This window comes from Aythya fuligula, chromosome 1 (assembly GCF_009819795.1).
Source record: "Aythya fuligula isolate bAytFul2 chromosome 1, bAytFul2.pri, whole genome shotgun sequence".
Lineage (NCBI taxonomy): Eukaryota > Metazoa > Chordata > Aves > Anseriformes > Anatidae > Aythya > Aythya fuligula.
In genome coordinates, this window is record NC_045559.1 from 121,296,658 (window position 1) to 121,317,891 (window position 21,234).

The following is a 21,234-nucleotide window of genomic DNA, read 5'->3' on the forward strand; positions in this document are numbered from 1 at the left end:
GAGGAGCAGCTGAGGGAGCTGGGGATGCTTGGTCTGGAGGAGGCTCAAGGGAGACCTCATTGCTCTCTGCAGCTACCTGAAAGGAAGGTGTGGGGAGCTGGGGGTCAGCCTCTTCTCGCAGGTAGCTGGTGATAGGACTAGAGGGAATGGCCTCAAGTTGCGCCAGGGGAGGTTCAGGCTGGCAATGAGGAGACATTTCTGCTCAGAAGGAGCAGTCAGGCACTGGGACGGGTTGCCCAGGGAGGTGGTGGCATCACCGTCCCTGGGGGTGTTCAAGGAGAGGTTGGACGCGGTGCTTGGGAACATGGTCAGTGGGTGACATTGGTGGTAGGGGGATGGTTGGAGCAGACGACCTTGGGGCTCTATCGCTTTAACACTTTATTTTCGCTGATCTCCCCCAGCCCCACAGCCGGTTTTTTTTGTTTTTTTAATCGCGCGCCTCCCCGCCCCTCCCCTCCCCTCCCCTCCCCTCCCCTCCCTCTCTCGCGATGCCGGGCGCCATGCCGGAGCCGGGCGGGCGCAGGCCGGGCCCCTCCCCTCACCGCGCGGCCTCAGCGCCGCGCACTGAGCGTGCGGCGCCGCCCGCAGCCCGGAAGCGCTTCGCGGCCGCTGCTCCAGGCCCCCCCCTTCCCCCTTCCCTTCCCTCCCTCCCCCCCTCCCCGCTCGGGAGACCCGGAGCGCGCCCCCCCCACCCCACAACCGCCTCCGACGGCCGGCGCCTGCCGCCCCCCCCCCCCCTTTTCCAACGGCCGCCGTGGCGGAGGCCCGGCGGGGAGCCCAGGGGCCGGGCATGCGGCCGGCGGCGGCGGAGCCGAGCCCCCAGCGCAGCACGGTGAGGGGCGGCGGGGCCGGGGGGCGCACCGGGAGTCAGGGGGGGATCGTCCCCGGCCTGGTGGGGTGGGGGGGAAAGCGGCCTGTGAGGGAGCGGGGGGGGGAAACTCGGGGCTTGGAGACCTCCCTGGGGGTCCTGGGGGGGTTGGTCCGCGGTGGGAAGGGAGGGGAGGGGAAGGGAAGGGAGGGGAAGGGAAGGGAGGGGAAGGGGAGGGGGAGCAGCCGCCGTGGTGCTGCTGGGGGTGGGAGGGCCCCAAAGGTAGCAGGGCCGTAGGTGTGCTCTGCCCGAGCTCCTGTCCTGAGGGCAGGTCCTGCCGGTTGTGGGAGCTGCTGGGGGGAAGAGCAGGCCTGGGTTGTGTGGGGGTGCTTTATCGCTGTAGCTGGGTATGCTAGGCAGGTGCTGCCCTACGCCTTGGTGTTATACCTCTCCCAGGCACCTAGCCCTGCGGTTAGTGTGTTTCGCCCCCCCCCCCCCCCGTTCAGACAGGACTTGTGATCTGGCATTGGCAGTTCTTTCCACTGCTTCAGCAAGGCGAGGAAAGGTGGCTTCTCAGATGGTCTGGGAGCAACTGCGCTTTGGAGCTTGAGGGAGAGTCCCTGTCAACCAAAAAGTAGCGTGGGCCAGGTGTGCTGCACTGCAAGGTGATGCAAAACGTAAAGCAAGGCGCTCTGCTCAGATAGGTATGCATGGACATGGGCGTCTTTGGAGGCTTAATTAATTTCAAGATGTCATTAGTAACTATTAATATTTATTGTATTGATTCTGACTTTGAAAATTAGCTAGGATGTTGGCTATTTCTAATGCTTTTCCCATTGCTTTTATAGTTACCGAACGTTACAGTTTGTCAATGTGATGTTCTACAGCAGTTATCCTCTTCCCCTCTTTGTCCATTCGAAATAAATACTGCGAGTGGATAAGCTGACCGTTCCTGGTGGTGCACTGAGAGGTGTCCGGTATCTTGAGTGCTGCTTGAACAGCGTTCACAGCTACTGAAGTTGGGAACTGGTTGCTTATAGGCTCACATTCTGTGAGAGGTCCATTCAGAATCACAGAATGGTTGGTCAGTTCTGTTTTCAGAAGGCAAAGCATAAAAGAATTCTTAAAACTTGCAGGTAAAGCCTGCATGGACCAAGGTCCATAACTGTTCTGGTAGTGTTAGTTTGGTCTTCAGACCTGTGAGAAGAACACTGCTTTCCCCTGCCCCATGTCAAGTACATTTTCTTTTAACAATTCTTTTTACATGAAATATGTTAAATTCATTTCCTCTTAGCAATGAGAGAGGAACAGGATTCTTAAAAATAAAGCATTTCACAACATTTGTTTAAGTCAGCCCTTTGTCCTGGCCTGCAAATGGTGTCAGTTGAGAGTAGCAACTAACAACTTGTATCTGAGTGTAAATACATGTCTCAGTTCACTCATAAGACAGTTACTGCATCATTTTTTATACACCTTAGTAAAAGGAAATAAAATCAGCATCTAAAATCAGCAAAGTCTGCCTTTAGCTGTAGGCCTTTTGTTTTAGGTACAGTGAGATGGGTAAGGGTGATGGATGCACGTTATACTTTTGTGATCTATTTTCTTCTGGTTCATGTTGTAACTTTTTCTGTATATGACTGCAGATATACGTAAAGAGGATATTGTGAGATTTGTGTCCATTCTTTTTTGTTGTTTTGTGTGTCTCATTGAGGCTCCTTTTTCTTTCTGTTAGTCATCATATTCAAGTAGATAAAATGAATAGGTGTTGTGAAAATGGGCTGCCTTTTCCACCAGGTTTTGGCGATATGCCTGTGCTGATACTTATCCGCTGAGTTGCAGAGGAATAGCAGTTTCTAATGGTAAATGATTCTTTTGAATTGTTCCAAGAGAATACATTAACGTGATTCTCAGTGTTATCAGGTAATAGCTTGTCTCTGTCCCCTCTCAGAAATCAGGTAGCACTTAAAGGAAAGAATGTTTTCAGTTCTACTAGTCTGTAGATGCTTTCTCCTCATTTTGATCCTGTGCTGATTTGTTTTGTATGTAGTTTTAAGTAGCATAAGTAGCCCTGAAGGATGGCCTGCAAAAGTATAAAGTATTCTTGGTTGGGGTCAGAGTTGCATATTTCTATTATGCCTGCTTAGTCATCCAACTTGACTATAGCACGACATGTTTTGCCTTCCGTGTGTCTCTTTCCACTACTGTGAGCTGAACCAGGTGGATCTGTGCGTGCATAAATGTAAATAAAGGTATCTACAGTGACAGACTTTTGTTACTTGGCGTGTGTAAAGACAGGTGACAGATGGAGAGTGAAACTAGAGTTTGTATAAAGCCTCAAACTTGTTCACAAGCATCTTTTGGACTACTTTTGAATTCCCATGTTTTGAGTTACAAGGTAGAAATATCTGTGACTTGTGTTCTTGCAATGTGTTTTCCTGTCCTTATTATAGTCTTTACACAAATGGGGGGAGGGGGTGTGTAGGGACAACACCCTCCTAAACTTGAAACTGGTAGTGCTGCCTAGCATTGTAAACTGATATCAGCAGAAAAGTTTGGCAGAGATTTGAAAGTAATTCCCTAATACTTGCCTTTTTTTTTTTTTTTTTTTTTTTTACAAGTTGGAGCTTCATTCAGTTATCTATAATAATGTAGACTTTCTGTAGACTTATTTCTGTAGAGGCATAATAGAATAAAATGTTGTCTGAAGGGTGACATTAGCTGTCTTGTGAAAGACCAAGACTCATATTGTTGAGTTTGAGCGTATGGTGATGTCATGGTGGCAGTTTGCACATGTAAGCATTCTTCCACATGGGAAGATAAGAGTTCAGAAATGCTTGTTTAGTTTCTTCAATGCAGATATCAAAGGTGTTGGTTCAAAACATTTCTGGAATAGGTTCCTATAGACTGCCAAACCTTAAAGTATCCCTCGGTTATCCTTGTGAAAGGCTTTCAAACTGTATATGTTAATATGTCACAAATTTGTCTCCAGCTTAAGACAAAAGATGTTAGACCTGATACTTACTGTTCTTGCAGAAGATTCTGTAGTACCAAGTATCTTTTATGGCCTCCTACTCTGTATGAGGTGGAGGGCTTGTTGTCAACTTCTGTGCCGTGTCAGTTGGTGCTTCGGAGGTGGCACTGTAGGACTAGTATCCAGGAGACTCAATCTGCACATCCAACAGGAAAGGAATCACTGAAGCCTTCTTATTGGCATGAGAAGCTGAAAACATCTGTCATAATCCAGCATGCAATAAGATGGTGAGACAAATTACAGTGTTGCTAATAAACCATACATACAGATCAAGATAGAAAGACACATTTTTTTTTCTTGTTCTTTTTCTCCTTTAAAAGCTGAATTACACAGAATAGGTCAGAGGCAGTTGCTCAGTTTCATGTCAGAGCGGATTTAATACTTCAGTGGCCGTGCATCCCCTTGATTACTACTACAAATGTCTGTCCTCCTCCAAGTGCTGCTTCATTACAGCCAGCACAGCAATATAGTACAAAAACGAAGAGTTTCATCTCCGTTAAGGTTATATACAGCTTTGTGTTCTTAAGAAGCCATAGTTCTTGGATTCCAGGTAGGCTCTTTTTTTTTTTTTTTTCCTTAGGGCCTGAATTTAAAGCTATGGTGTTCTAAAAGCATCTTCAATGCATTACTGGGTTCTGCCCTAACCTAACTCTATCATAGGGAAAGTTACTTCTCCTTTTTCTCTTTTCAGAGGTTGTGTAAAGCAGGATGGCTTTGTAAGCAAACAGTGAAGCTACAGACTAGTTAAAGGTCATTATGCTACAGCAGTGTTCAGTAGCCTATCACAGCTTAAGGATAGATGTTTTGCTACTTACGTGTGGGCTTGCTGATGGATAGTTAAGAATGTTTTCTTAAAAGCACTTTTCAGCAGGTTGCGTGCAGTCAGTCATGTTCCGCACTTGATGTGCTTTAATAGAATGCTCACATTCCAATGAAATTGTATGTCAACTATAAAGTATGCTAATTTGAAAAGTGGATCAGTTTCTGTGAAATCATGGTAGAGTTAGGGATGCTTTTAGGAAAAAAAGTCAAATACTACCAACATTTGTCTCAGATGTGGCAGAAAAAAGTATGGATACTTTTCTAAAATGTTTTCAGTGTTGACTGCTCAAGTTTGATCATGAGATCCGTGGTAGTGCTAGTATTTTAATCTGGTTGTGGCTTTAAGGTTTCCTTTTTCCCTTCCTTGGCTGTATTCAAAGTTTTTTGGCCCGAAGTCTCATCTGTCCGAGAAATCTTTGCTGGTTTACAATGTTACAGACTATTGAAAATAGCTGGTGAAAGGCTTCTTTTATTCTTTGGATGTGATTGCATTTGTCACACAGTGTATAAATCCTCAAGTATAATTCTTTCTGTTTTGTGGGGAGCTTGTACACTGTGGCTTAACTCAAGCCACGGACACTTACTGCAAACACTTGGAGGAGTCAGGGATTTATGTTCTGCCTTGGGTTTTCGTATTGGGCATGCCATCAGTAGTAGTTCGGAAAGGTATAAGGGGTTCTGTATTTACCCAGACTGTGCAAATTCTGAAGGGAACTTAAAATTTGCCTTTCCTGTTGATGTCCTTGAAGATCAGCTTGCAGAATCAGTGGGCTGCGTGCTAGGTCACTTGTGGAGCGTTGCTGTTGAAATGTGCCTGCTTCACTTTTCTGAAACTGTTAAGCTTGTGTTGATGGAGTAGTGACTCTCGCTGTAATGCTGCTAACATCAGGTCAAAAGTGACATATCCAGATAAGGCAAAGTGTTCATTTGGTACAGTTTTACTCTATTCCTTCATACTTGTTCAAAACAGTATATTAATAGGATGAATTTATACTAACGAGCACTTCTCTCTCAAATATTATCCTTCTCTTCCCCCTGCTGACTTGAAGGTGGTAAAAAAAAACAAACAAAAAAAACCCACTTCATTTTCTGGGTAATTCTACAAGAGTGCCATTTGTACAAAATCAAGTTTTTGCTTCTAAGTGGTCTGATAGTGTACAGATGTGACTTTACTAACCCTGAGATTGCTGAGTAAGTATTGTAACTGAACTCAGAACTCTTGTATGAGACACAGTTTTTTAAAAAGGGACCTTTTAATGCTTTTGTAGGTAAGCATTGCAACTCAATACTAAATTTCAAATGGACAGTGTAGGGCAACAGTTACTGTAGTCTGGAGCTCTGTTTTGCTTCCTGCTGCTAGAGCAGGATTGTGAAAAATGTAGTTGTAGAAGTTTGCTTACTATTACTTCTGTATGAGCAGCAGTATTCTGTGCAGGTATTTCAAAACAGATCTCACTGTCAGTCTGCAAATGGGTCGTGTGTTGTGAGCTTCTGAGGAACTCGTCAGGGTGATGTACGTGGTTTATACTTTTTCTTGCTTCTGTGTTGAAGACATCAGTCTTCAGTGTGTGCCTGTGCCACTAGCAGATAGCAGTGGTGAGATGTCTCTGTTCACGTCCAGCTTCCTTTTGTGTTTGAGTGGTTTTTTTTGTAACAAACCTGTTTTTTTTTTTTTTTTCTTGGAATATCCAGTTTAAAGGAATAGGGTGTAACTGTCTCTGCCGTATCTGTTGCAGTGCAATGAAGTTTGAAATGTCAAAATACAGACTTAACTGCAGTCTACCTCTTTGCTTTTGAAGCCCTTGCTGGATACAGTAAATGCTGATTCTGCTTCAGAGAAATTCCAAGTCAACTAAGTATTCTACCTGCCAGTCCTTTTTAAGGCTTGGGAGTTGAGGTACACAAGGCTGAAGGGAGCATTAGGCCTAAGAGACCTGAGTCAGATCAGGTTCTTTATCTGTCTTTAGAAAAGACCGTCTATTGTATTTGAAAGAGAGAAGAAAGAAAATAAAGGGTCAGCAAAGTTTAGTGTTGAAACAGTTTCCTCATCTAGGAGGAAGGGGTCTGTGAGAGGGAGATGAATGAGCAGCTTCTGTAAAGAACAACTTGGTCAAGTTTTCCAAATACAGGAAAGAAACTTACTCTTCTAGCAACTCTTTAGAGCAAGCCTTGGTGTCTTTAGTTTTAAATGGATGGCATCTCCCTGTACTGACACGGACATCGAGGGATCTTCACTGATCTTTGCTGTTGTTAGGCAGCAAGGCAGCAGAACCAACAACACAGACACTGCTAGTACTGTGACAAGCAGTACTTCTATTTCTGGAGGAACACACAGTCACTTGAAAGCTGCTTTTCCCTAACTGAGACAGCTTTCTGTAAAAGTTGTAACAAAAATGCATGACGGGTCTCCGAAGAGCATATGTTACCCAAGATGTGATCGGGGCAGGGAGGCAGCAGCTTACATTGTTCCGTGTGTATCTACACAGCTCCTGGGCTTTTCATTTGCAGAAGCCCTTGTGCAGTTTGTTCTCATGTATGTCTGCCTGCAGGTCAAAGGAAAGCTTTATTGGGCAGGCGTCTGATATCTGGTGGAGGATTCTCCTCTTGGAAACAATGGAAAAGATGACAGAAGAGCTTCTGCTTCTCTCATATTTTAAGGAGTCCGTATATTCTCAAAGAGAACATTCTGCATACTTTGTAAGGTAGAGGGAGAAAGCCTTCTTTTTATTGCCGGTCTTGGACGCATTGAACCAATCCCTGTGGAAATTAGTCTCTATGGACTTAATAATTGCAAGAACTGGATGGGGGGGGAGAGGTAGTGTTAAGGAACTGGCAGAAAAGGACCAAAAGAAGTTGCAGCTATTCTTGCATGAATTCAATTTGAAATGAAATAAACAAAAAACCCCACCAGAGTTCTCTTATTTTTTCCCTTCTATTGATTCCTGTTAAGATCTACATGATACTTTTAGTCCCTCTTTCTGTAGAGAAGTCTGAAGAATTGTCCTAATATCTCATGGTTTTTGAAAGGTCTGAAAGGTAAAGCTTTTGTAAGAACATACAGAGTGCTAGAAGAAGGGCAAGGGGAAGAAAAAGGCTTAAGCTTTTATGATGGTCTTTGATTAAGGAGGGAAAAATGTTATTAAATTAATATTTTAGTTTCTCTTTTTCTTGTTTTTTTCATTATGTGGTGGAATACAGATTTGAGAGAGTACAGACGTGTCTTACAGTAAAGGCTGTGCTCTCATGACTGTCACAAATTTCTTTGGGGCTACTCTGAATGAATTTGCTTGAGCCCAAACATTGGTATATTCTTTGGTGATCATTCTATTCTCTTGCTCATTCACAGAATGAACATTTGATGTTAAGATTTGGTAGTAGTAGTTTATAGTAAACCCTACTGCTATTTTGAAAAGTTTCTAAATGCTACTTTCTGAATAGAGCATGTTTATATACTTCATTGGCCACCGTTTGTTGTATTGCTGTCAGTAAAAAATGCTTATGACGACTGCCACATGCTTACATAAGCTGCACTCATTTTTAACTGAAACTATTTATGGCACAGGCTATTTAGTCTGTTCAGAAAATGAAAACTCCACATGCTTAGGGGGAATGCACTTAGACTTGTTAAGACCTTTTTTGTCTGTTTTCCTGTTCATTTTGTTGTTTTTTACTGATTTTTTTTTTTTTTTCCCAGCAAGTATGGGGTATGCTTAAATGTTTAAGGCAAGTTATTTCTGAGTACAGTAGAATATGTGAATTATGTAAACATCATATAAATGTATATAATCTTAATTTTTATTAAACTAAAGAAATTGAAAGCAGTCAGAGAAACATGACGGTTTTGCTTATTTGTTCACAAGTAGCAGTGGTCCTGTGTTGTATAGCATGAAGATCGTAGCTGCTGGTTACCCGGCGGTGAGTACAGCAAGAAGGTTGCCCTGTAGGCAGGCACTCCACAGAACATTTGTTGGAGCGGTGGTGGTGATTTCAGCAATGTCTTCCTGAAAAGCAGTAAAATAGTTGTATGGCAATTGTATTAGGCAGTATTTAGCTGGGGTTCCATTAACTGTTACTTAAATTGCTAGCTATGAAAAAAATACTGCTTAAGCATTACATGAGTTTACCAAGGTACAAACCTCAAAAGTGAATTATAAGTTGTTATTAAAGATATATTTGGGTACATTAAGTCTGTTAGTTTTATTAAATAAGGTACAAACCCAAGATGATTAAAATATTCAGGAATTACCCATATAACTTTACACTTTTCTAGTGATTAACTTTTCAGGAAGGATCTGTGAGGCTTGCAAACTAGGGTTTAGGTGTTTGATTTAATTCTTTTGTGACACCAGGTTAACGTCATATCACTGCCATGTATCCTATTGAAATACTAACATTTTTTTTCCAGAATCATAAAGGTATGCATAGTTTGCGTCTGTGTAAGTTTTCACTGTTTCTTGCTTGCTGAAATTCCTCCACAGCTCATCTGGACGTATAGGATAGCCTTGTTTTTTTTCTGTGGTTCTGGCTAAGAACTTTTCCTGATTCTTGCAAACAAACAAACAAACAAACAAAAAAAGATGACTCAGGAGGGATTTCAGGGGATGCTGAAACAGCCACCCCCCTCTCCAAGGCTTGGGTTCCTGGCTTGCTTTAATGTAGATCATTTGGATGTTACAGGGTACTGTACAGGGTACTGCCACATCACTTAACCTTGTAAACAAGATTTCTAGTTTCTCATTTTCTCCAGTGGTCATACTGAGCATTTGAGACTTCCAGATACATTGGTCTCTTGAAAGCTGGCTGCAGCTATGAGGTGGCTGTACTAACCCAGATAGGCAGAAAGATGCTAAAAAGAGCTCACAGGTGTATGGCTTGGACTGACCTAATATCAGAACAGTCAGATTTGTAGCATTTTTTGTCTTTACTTAAAGGAAAAGTCTGCTCCAGAGATATTCCTAGTGAGATCTTGTGATCATTTTGGTCTGACACTGCTCTCCCCCCTGGCTGCCTGCTTCTGGCCCAGCATCTTTCATTTATCCTGGCACAAGGCTTCATGTGGTTTTGAGGTAAATTGGAGAAGTGATCAGGGTTGAGCTAGTGTTTGGTGGTTGTAAATAAGAGTTCAGCTTTAATAATCCATTTGCTATTTGGTCCCTAAGCATTTGTTCAAGTGCCCTTGGAAGGAGCAAGCAGACTAGGGGAAGGAGAAGCAAATTGCTGTATTTTTGCTGGATTAAAGTGATTATGAAACAGTCAGACCAGACTGCCTATGTGATAGTTTGCTCTTGTGGAAACACCCAGTACAGCTGATGGTTTGTGCTGTATCATTTTATGTTGACAAATATTTCCTAGGACAAAGGTTTTTTTGTTCCTCCAAAACTTAATTCCTCAAGTTAGAGGTTGTTTTGTAGCTAATGCTCACTTGTTTCAATTTTTAATGTTTTCAGAGTTCAACAACAGGAAAAACCCATCTCCTTTTTGGGGATTGTTCTGTTGTGGTTTTTGTTGTTTGTTTCAGTGTTCTCAGCTGTGACTGACACCCTATGCTGCAGAGAAAATTATAGCATTTGGATGTTCAGTATTCCTTTTCCCTTATAACTGCCTATTTCTCTCTCTCTCTTCATGGAAGGGAAGTAGACTGCAGCCCTCACATAAACAGGGGTGATTTTAAGTTCTCTGTTCAAGAAAGTTTTCTCAGAAGCTTGGTATTTGAGTATAGTTAGGTTTAATATTTTTTGTTTCCCTGCTGTTAATTATTTTGCACTTTTGGCATTTGAGCAGGTTTTTTTTTCCCCTTTCTTTCTGGAAATAGCATTCATAGTTGTAAGTTCTAATATTACAGGTACTGCTAGCAAGTTAAGTCTTTCTAATGACTCCCAAATTAGTCCAGGTTATGTCTGTTCTGTTATATAACCTTCTCTATAGAGGCATATTTGTTAACACCACTAATTGATAAAATAACTCAAAATATAAAGTAATAAAATTGAATTTTCAAATCTAAGAGCGGCTATCTGAGCAATTCTATAGATTGGGATGCATCATTTAGAATTCTTGTAGTGAGATTTCCTTTAACTCTTTGGCTCTCATTTGAAAATAAAAGGTAATCATGTGAACTTCATAAGCTGTTTGTTGTAATACATGATTACAAATTCTCACCCTGCGTACAGTTTAAACATGCATGTTACGGTTCTTTCATGATGGTGTTCACTTATTGGCAGCTGTGATGTATGTACTAAATACTTTGCTGTGTAGTCGATACTACAGTGTTTGAACTTGCAGCCTGCTTTTCTTCATGTGCAGTCTGTTTTCTGGAACCTGTTCAGTTAATCTGAGCATGTATAACTGCATAAAGAATGTCTTTACTCTTCTGCATACTTGGAAATTTGTTGATTAAGGCAGTGACTCGTATTTTATCTGGACTCGTATTTTATCTGTGTCTCCAGTTAACTCACTTTTCAAGTATGTAGAAAGCTGCTCTTCTGATCAAAGTGAATGGCTGGGTGTGGAAACATGACAAATTATCAAGCAAAGCAATTGGTATTGGAACATGGGTGTACCAAGAGCTCAGTATACATTTTCTTACAAGAACACTTAAAAGTGTTCAAATTTGTGTGAATTTTGTTTTCAATTAACTTGAAAATCAGACAAAATCAGTAGTGAGAAGATAGATGAATTAAGAGTAACCCCATAGGTTAAGCTGTTCACACAGCAGCGGAGAATTAGTTGGCCCTGAGTGCCCAAGGTCTGGTAAAGAGTCCGAAGAAGTCACTGGGGCTGTTTGGCTAAGCAGTGGGTGTGACCACTCACACTGTGACTGCAGATTCAAAGCATCAGATTACAGTGTTATTTAATGTACTTGAGCTTCTGAAATCTACAAATTTGTAAGTGATAGGACAAGGGGTAATGAATGGCTGAACTAAAAGAGGGGAGATTTAAGATGAGATGCTAGGAGGACAGTCTTTACTCTGAGGGCGGTGAGGCACTGGAATGGGTTGCCCAGAGAAGCTGCGGATGCCCCATCCCTGGAGGTGGACGAGGCCCTTGGCAACCTGGTCTATTGGGTGGCATCCCTGCCCATGACAGGGGGGTTGGAACCAGGTAGACTTTCTACCCAAACTGTTCTGTGATTCATGCTGCTTCATGTCCTTCATGTGTGTAGGGCAGATGTTGTCTGTCATAGGCTGCAGGGGAATACTCAGGTGGCAGTGTGTTCAGCTGGTGGGGGGTGACTGCAATTCATTTTAAATCTTAGATTTTTCTGCTGTGTAACCTCTTGTATACAGGACTACATTTGATTTGTGGGAAGGTATGACCTTTGTTTTTTTTCCTTCTGTGTTTTCAGCAGATGATGTTCTTCTAAGACTCCTGGGAGTTAGACCAAGAGACCTGTGTTTCAGATTCAAATTCGTTGTGTCTAAGTGGAGAGCTGGATGTATTCCATATTGTTTTGCTCTACAAACCATATGCATACTGCAAAAGCTGAACAGTAAAGAAATTGGAGATTCATTAAAGAACTAGCTGAAGACTATTATTCCTAGTATGCTTCTTTGCTGCAGCATCTACGAAAAAAAGTGGTACTCTTACTAGGTGAAAGACAAAAGCTCTTGTAGCTTGCATCTGCAGCCACTCAGATCATTGGATATCTGTTGTGCTCTTTCATTCTTGTGAAGGTGAATAGCATTGAGCACAGCACAAATACAAGGGTAATTTTAGAGTAGTGTAAAGAACATTTCAGGCAGTTCATTTGCTACTGTTTTACCAAGTTATCCACGGGACCCCACATAAGGCAATGGAGAAGTCTGCTAAAAAGGGCTGCGCTTGTGGAGGATGCATCTACCTTGAGCTTGTGGACAGAATCTTGTTTTAGGCATGTGAAATAATCCAAATGTCTTGAAGAGTAGAGTAAGTTTGTAACTATTTTAAGTTTGGGCTGTCTTTGAGCCTTTTTATTTTTTTCCTCTAAAGCAGGATTATGTGGGTAGCTTCCTAAAAGGGAAATGAAATCAGAGCAGTTTATCCTACCAGCCTTAATGGAGTACACCAGGGCAGATCAGTGTGGAAATGATCTGGCTTTAGAGAGATACTGATTGCTTTAAGCATTTAACATGCATGTTTAACTTGCATTACAAGGATATTCTTGATACAGCATAAAAATAACGTTTTAAAAGCTGAAATTGTGAATTTAGACTGTTTTGGATGAAATGCCTTAAAGTCATACTTATTCTTGGAAGTTTCAGAAAATGTGCTTTGTTCATTTGCAATGTGGTCAGATTTATACCATTTTTTTTTCCTATAACTGGACCTGATGGAAGTGAAACTTGCACGGCTGTATGACGCTAAGAAGTTACAAGCAAAGTCAACTGTGGAAAGACTAGCTATTAGCAAAGGGTCTCTTTACCTTTATTTTTTTTCTACTGTAAGCCCAGTTTTATACAGCCACAGAGTTGTTTAACATGTTCCTGCTAAAATTTGTGATGCACGCTTCTACCACAAATTGTGTTAATCTCATCATCTGGCTCTGAAACTTTCTGGCCTGGTACCAGACCAACAAAAATAAACAAATGTGACTTGACTATTGATAACTTGCCTTTGCATACATACAATGTTAGGGAGTAATCAAGGTGTCAGGACTGTAAGTACAGTTTTCCTTAACCTACTGAAGTCATGACTTAAAGGTCTTTAAAGGCAGGTAAAGCATGGTCTTTAGCAAAGTGATTGAAATGCATAAAGCTTCTAATTTAGAGATTATTAAAATGTCAAAAAAAGAAGTTTTTGGTCCTGTCATCTGTCCAGGGCTCATGGAAAAGCACAAAAGTTACTTGCAGTGTGAAGTGGAAGTCAATATTGTTGTGGAAAAGCTCAGTGTTGGTAGCTGCACTTTTACTGCTGCTATCTGTGGTCTCTCAGCATGCTTGCTTTGGTATTAAAATACCTGATTTAGTGCCAGATTCTCTGTAAGGAAGAGGACACTCTGAAGCTTATATCAAGTAAAGCTGCTGGTTACTGTTCAAGTCCTCTGAAGCTGTACAAGAATTTTGGCAGGAATGCATCAGTGCATCTTAGGATGAACAATTGTATTTGTATTCTGGTCTTTCCATTATCTATTTTGGCTGTCCTATTTCTGGCCTAAGGTTATGGAACAAGTGGGTCTGAAATATCTAGACTTCCTCATGGAGATTTGCCACTGAAGCGATGCAACAGACAGGGCAGCTACAGCTTTATCTGAGTATTGATTATTTAACCATTACCCTACACCACCCAGGTTTCTCTCTCCAACAGCTGTAGCATAGAACTTGATTATGGAAGATGCTTAGGAAATCTCACAGCTTTCCTTCCACCAGACAGACTTGTATCTTGTTAATATTCTTTGTAGAGAATGAAGATGAATGTGGCCTTAGCAGAACAAAAATTGGATTGCATAAACAAAGATCTAATTAAGGTATTCTTCCTCCCCTTGCCTAAAGCAAAACAAAGTTTGATCTAGAGTTTATATCACATACATATATGATACCTGGTTATATCTATATAGACATATATATGGTGGCAGATTAACCTTATTTTAAAGTATCTGTTGTGTTTCACTAGGAAACTGGGTACAGGAATTCCTCATACGCAACATGCCCTCAAGCATCGATGTTCCTATATGTGTGTATAAATAATATATACACATTATTTATATATCTTAAGATATTATCATATGAAAGTAAACATATATAGATAATATAATTAATGCTGTATGTCACCTCTTGTGGTCTGTCATTGTGACGGTCTTATGGTTATTCATGCAAAGAATTGTTGGAATATATCAGAGTAGGCAAAGTCCATGTTACAGTTTGGTAATAAATTCTTCTGGCGTGATACAAAAGATGGGCGTGCTGCGTCACTTGCCCACCATATTTTATAGCAATTAGTCACATCAGAGAAATGTAGGCAGTTAGTGTAATCTTTGCGCTGCTCTGTATTGCCTCCTGTCTCTTCAGTGTTTTTTCTGTGTTGGCCCCCTCCCTATTTCTGTCATGTTTTTTTGTTCCTGTTTATGTGCCTCTCCACTTCCCTCCTCTGCTTCCTCTGTGTAGAGTCATATCCTCCATTAGTGTGTGTTTGCTGTGGATCCTGAAAGCAGGTTTTCTCGTCTTCTCGCTCAGCTCCTTGTGTTTCTAGTCTAGTGTATTTCTTCTAGTTTAAGGTCTCCAGAGTGAGGACAGGCTGGTAGTGGTCAGGCCAGAAACAGTTGTGTAGGTGCCTGTGCTTCCCAGGACCCTGTTATTTCTGCTTTGTAATCTCTCAGCTTGTTGTTTTGGGCGTAAGAGTTCCAGTGCATGCAGTGCAGGGGCAGCCTTTACAATAGATGTTGCTTTTGGCACCATTGTCAGTTACATGGGCTGCTAATAAATTTACATAAATCATTTAAATTGAAACTAATTCTCGTTAGTTTCTTCTTTTCTCTCTGCATTAGAAGGAATGCTTCTTCACAAGTAGAAATATGTTTTGCAGTTTCTTTCTTCGCGGTGCAGCAAAATTTGAAAGTTTGAGACAAGTGCTGTTACAGAAATTGTCTGCATCTCATCCTGTAGTGCTCTTCTGCATATGCAGTTTTCAACAAAATAGAAATCTTTGGGTTCAGCTAGTGTTCTTAACACAGAGTATTTTCAAGGTTTGTCATATAAAAACTCATGGGATGCATGTCAGAGGAATCCTACTCATCTTGTTATTTTTAATTTTCATTTATGACATTATTGCTGTTACCTATGACAATTTTATGATGGCTATTTCAGAAGCAGGAAACCCAATCATTTATTTGAAATGGTTGGCTTAGAACTCTTTCTCATCTTTCTATCTACTTTAATTCAGGCTTATTTAACAGTGAAACTTTATTTTGGAAAGTTTCTGTTACCATTAATTGCCCATCCTATTGCTTACTCATAGCATGGTTAACTCAGAAGAATGAATTTCCATCCTGTAGTGCTTGTAGCTTTAGCTGACTCAGAGAGATGGCCAAACTCTTATTTCACTGTGAAATTGTTTGCCCTGAGCCACCCAAGTAAATCAAATAGCTGGTTCAAAATTGGGATGGTATACCACTGAATGCATGAAGTGCAGCTGTGTGCCTGTACAGAAATATCAGCCGTCTCAGATGACTAACCTGATTATGCTGCTTCTGCTCTGCAAACAGACAGTAGTTTCTTTCAGTTTTATTGCTAGCAACCCGTTTATTTAGAGCAAACATTTTAACAGGGAGAAGCCTGAATCAAAGGGTGAAGGTGAACAGAAGTGAGGGAGATGTTGAAGCTAATTATGTGAGTAGCAATATGCATGTGTAACAGTGGATTTGCGAGTGTAGTTTATTCTGAAATTTTATTACTTTTATATGACAAGCCAAGTGACACATTCTTATTCTTAGATCATGACTGTTGTCTTCAGTCTTCCTGAAACCTCTGGCTTGAGGAAATAGTAATTAGTCCATACTTACTTCTGCAGGAGTTCAGTGTTTCAATTTGTAGAAGTCTCTTGTCGGAGTACTCACTGTATTTTGACCAGTGTAAATGCATCTTACGACAAAGCCTGCTCTGAATATCTTACAAGTGAATGCTAAGTGTGGCAGTGAATTTGTGATCTGGGAGCAAGAGCTGATGCTGAGGATCATTTACCTTGTGTAGGAGCTGTCAGACATCTCCTTGTCTGGGACAGCGTTAAATTCCTGGTAGGGACTCATGCTGGTGACCTGCAGACACCTCTGCCTCCATAGCAAAGCTTGAAGACATGTATTCTATGAGGAAATTTAATGTCACTTTTGAGAAGGAAGCTCACTTTCTGAAGCAGTTACGTATTAAAAAATGTTCCAGTGGCTTTGCAGTTTGTTGGACATTGGCTTCTAGTAACCGTTAAACATGGAAATACGGATGGGCTGTACCATGGATTTGCAGTAGATGTTTTCTGATACTGTTAGTACATGTTTAATTTTATATATTCTTGGAAGGGAATATATATCCTTTCTGGCTCACTTTGACTCCTAAAATAGGATGTGGCAGCCACTCCTCCCCCATATAATTTTTACACTGCATTTAGTAGGGCCAACATTTGGAGTTTGTGAATTGGGAAATCTGACAGCGAGCTGATTTACTGCAGGATTTTTTCCAGCCACAGCGTGTAGTTCACAGCTATTCAGTCAGTAGTTGTACGTCCTGGCAAGGAGGACGATTCATCATCCTTATAAATTTTGGTACAAACGTGATACTTGTGATAAAATCTCATGATTATCTCTGTGACATACAAACTCAGTTGTTCTCGCAACTTTGTTTGTGCTGGTACTCTGCAGAACTGTTGTGGAAACTATTATTTGCTGTTTAGTAGCATTATTGCAGAACTGTCTCAGTGCCTTGTAAACCTACGGGGTTGTAACTGTTTTGTAGCAAGAGCTGCTTGTAGTTGCTTGGGGGAGTGAGAGAACCATACATATCTAATGAAGTATTTCATTATAAACACAAGAAGGTTACTAGTATCTTCTTGGTAGTGGAATTACTAGCCAAGTACTTCTTAGCCACTTGCTAAAAGGATTATTATTTTTCCAGTTAAGTAGTCTTCTCATTATCCTTCGGTTCTTACTGTGAAGTAATTAAAAGTACTCTGTATTTTATGAAGATTTGACTTGAATTTAGGGTTAAGATGATTTTGACTCCTTTTCGTTTGTTTCTAAAGCAGTGGAATAAATAAGCTCTCTTAGCGCCACATATAGATGCTACCTTAAAGGAGAGAAATTTAATCATGACCAAGGCCACAGAATAATGTATGACTTGTTTGGGAAACAAGATCTTTGTACTCTACATACTAAATCCCTTTCCACCTGGTAACATGCTGTCTCAGTGCCTGATGTTTTTGTTTAATTGGTGTCAACACTGTGACATTTTTGATGTCTTTTATCATAGATGGAAGAGGAGGAACAGTAGATAGATAACACTCGTCCATTTAGATGCTGACAGCTTACAAGGGTGACAGACCATAATGAAAGGGAGAAAAGCAAAGCAAATACTAAAGCACACAAAGCAACACAAAATAGGTTCCTAAGAGGGAACAGTGATTGATTATAACTTCTGATTTTTTTTCCTAGCAACAGCTGTCACTGAAATGCTTGCCCACAGACCACAGAAGAAACCTAATTATGCTTTAGTGCCATCCCCAGGCAGTATCCCTGTTGTGTGAAAAATGGATTTCCTTCTTCCAGGTTTCTCTTACCTTGGGATTGTATGTTGCCTTTTGTGTGATGAAGACAAATCACATTGTATTTCCATATTCCTCATTTATTGAATTTGTCAAAATAGTTTTCAAACATGGACAAAATTGATCATTGCATAAATGAATAAAAACAAGAGAAGGAATATCCTCATTGTTTGACACTCCTGTTTCATCAGTGTGAGCTAATGGTATTATTGTTGTGCCCGCTTTGATGAGTTATGCTCCATTTCGGTACTCTGAGCTGTTCTAGGCCATCAGGTGACACACCTGTGAAGTTGTTGTATGCCATATGCACAGGGAAATTGAATCAAGAATTGTCAAGTGAGATTGTGTAACTTTACCCTAATTTAAGAGACCAATTGGTCAGCAATTTGTCAGCTTTATTTTTAGTTTTATTTTGCCATATACTTCTTTACTATGTTTCCCTTTGCCTTCCTGCCATCCAGGAGCTTTTTGAAGCTGTTGGCCTTCTTTCATACGAATGAATGAATGCTCATCATAAAACAGCTTGCCAAACCACTCAGTTGTGGTTTTTAGTGACTTAGCCGGTCATTTACTTCAGAGCAAGTGACAACAGCAAGCTGAGCTCAGCTTTAAACATTGACTGCTTTTCTTTTTTCTCTTTGTGGAACTTACTATGTCTGTATGAAATGACTAGATAAGCTCAATGTTATATTGCTTTCTAGCTGTTTCCAGGCTGTGAAGCAATGTACTCCAAAAGCTATGGGATGTGTCACCCAGTAAATAAAAAGGCTTCTGTAACAAATGATCATTGTGATATATGTGGTGTGGGAGAAGTTTTTAGCTATAAATAATCTTAAAAATTACTTTACCTATTGCAGAGAAAAAGAATTCCTGTTTTTTTTTTTTTTTTTTTTTTTTTTTTGTGATAGAACATGTTTAAATAGCATGATTGTGGGCCTAAAAACAGGTGTGAGAAAATTGTATTGGAAATGCTGTAATAGCTTAGCTTCTTGTATTTGATTTCTTTAACGATGTTCCAGCTAAAAATCTTTATAAAGTTGTTACATGGCAGTAAAAAGTGTTTGTTTTCCTCTGCTACAAGAGCAATCCAAAGTTGGATTGGGGCGTGTTCTGACACCCATGGGATGGATTGGTTGTTTGGTTTTATTTATTTGAATGGTTCAATCAAGGGAAGCTTAATGTACAAAACTGTTTATTTCATTGTTCCTAGTATCATTATAGTGTGACTTTAAACCATTTACAGCCAGTTGAATATTCTTCTGCAGGCACCTTTGAATTGAAGCCAACAGTGGTTCCAGAGGCTACTCAAGGATTAGAGGTGTGATTATGTGATTGCATCTGCAGCCAGGTCACATGCCAGGCGTGTTTACAAGGCTATAATTGGGTGCAGATGCCTATTAAACAGTAGGTATGTGTGGGATGGGACAGTAAAAACCTAAGTTTTTGCTCAGTTGATCCTTGGTGCAAAGAAACTCAGTTTGAATCATCTTAAAATTTTAAGGTCCTTACTTATGCAAAATGTTACTTTAAACAAGTGCTTTTTGACACCTTAACTGTGGTTTGTTTGCAGCCATTGTTGGAAGCACCACAGTAATTACACACCTCAACATCTTGAGTATTGAAATACAGAAGTGGAATTGGGATGTGATCACATAGCATTGCAGTCCTCCCTGGCCCAAACCATGTTTATTTGTTAATACCACAATGTTAGTCAAATGCCTTGTCTACTTCAAAGTCAGTGCTTTCTAAATCTGTTGGCTGAGCTAATTCCTTTCTTGTTTTCTCATGTTTTACTACTGGCATGCAGTGTATCAGGAGTATTCTAGCATTTGGAAGTATGTAACTAGTGTGGTAACAGATAATAATAAAGTCTGAGTGTAATCATGGCAGTAGTACAGATGGGGATGCCGATATTCAGTTGCTCTGTTGTGGTTTTCAGAGAGTAATATTGTGTGGACTGTGGGCAGATGACGTGGAGCTTGAAGTTTCTTCAATTCTGGCCTCTTGCTGATGGTGCCTCTCCTGCGCTCAGCTGCCCATCAGCTGTCTCACAGTGCCACAGCTTTGTGCTGGACACACAAGGCTGTGGACAGAAAGCTGTCGTGGGTGGCTTGTAACTTGCTACAATGGAACTCATCTCGCTGCTTTTTTTTATGCTGCCTCATATGCAGTGAAGTTTAGCATCCCTAGGGGACTGTAGCCAAAACTCTGGAGGACTTGGGAGTAGCTGGCTTGGGAGTAGCTGGTTTGCTCACTGCTGTTCTAGGAGCTCAACTGGCATTACCCCTAAGCACTCCTTGCAGAGAGAGTAACTTGTTTCAAGAAACTGTAATGAATGTGTTACCAGTCCTTTACCAGTAACTTAGTTTCCAGGGACCTAACTTGCCTAATTTTTAGTTCTCTAATATTAATAAATTGTTTGGAGTAGACGTTGTATTTGAGTGCTGAAGATGGAACAGGTGATATTTTATCACTGGGAGAAGTGGGTAGTTTCTCACTGTCTTTTCTTTTGCCATAGCTTTTAATAAAGAAACTTCTACTAAGTAGGCTAATCTCTTTAATGCACCTTAAATACCTTTGTTTATGCTAACGTAGCACAATGAAATCGCTTCTGCTGTTGGGAAGATAATAGATTACATGGAAAATGTGTTACGTGCTGCCCCTGTGGAAGGGGAACACCACAGTTCAGAATGTGGATGACTTTTTTTTGTAGGATTATTTCCATACTATCTGATCTCTTGAATTTAGCAATCTGGAAGGAAGTAGTCATGAAACATGAACGTAGATGTTTTTAATAAGCAGCTATGGTTTTCAATTATATAGATAAAGGCATTTCTTTTATAAAATGTTATTTTAGTTCCTAAGCACTCTGTGTACTGTGTTCTTCTAAAGAGCTTTTCAGATTAGAAGTCTTTTTTAAAGTTAATCTCAAAAATAAGTTACTCCCTTTAACTTCAACAACATAAGTAAAAGTAAGTAGGAGAAATGCAATAACAAAGGTAATTTGAAGAACTTTTTCTTCAGGTATCATGACCAGAGAAACACAGTTTGTAATTATCTCTCAGAAAAATATAATTCATAGCACATATTATGAACTTCTTTCCATTTAATAAATTGTGGGGTTTGAGTTTGCCAAGATGGCAGGTGCCCACCATGCTGTGTTCTCATTCCCTTTCCTCAGCTGGAGAGGGGCTGAAAATACAACGAAGCAACTCACAGGTTGAGGTAAGGACAGGGAGGTCACTCAACAATTACTGGCATGGGCAAAACAGACTTGGCTTGGGGAAGATTAATTTATTTCAGTTACTTATTTCATAATAACAATAGTGAGCAGTGCAAACTTAAAAACAAAACAAAC

At 40.6% G+C, this 21,234-nt stretch overlaps 1 protein-coding gene across 1 annotated transcript in view; it reads left to right on the top strand.

Moving 5' to 3' along the window:
• Positions 1–698: 698 nt before the first annotated feature.
• The window catches only part of TAB3 (TGF-beta activated kinase 1 (MAP3K7) binding protein 3), a 44,285-nt gene continuing 23,749 nt past the window's right edge, over positions 699–21,234 (top strand). The window contains exon 1 of the mRNA XM_032184335.1: positions 699–832. The gene's annotated coding sequence lies outside the window, so the exon portion shown is untranslated. The remainder of the gene's footprint in view (positions 833–21,234) is intronic.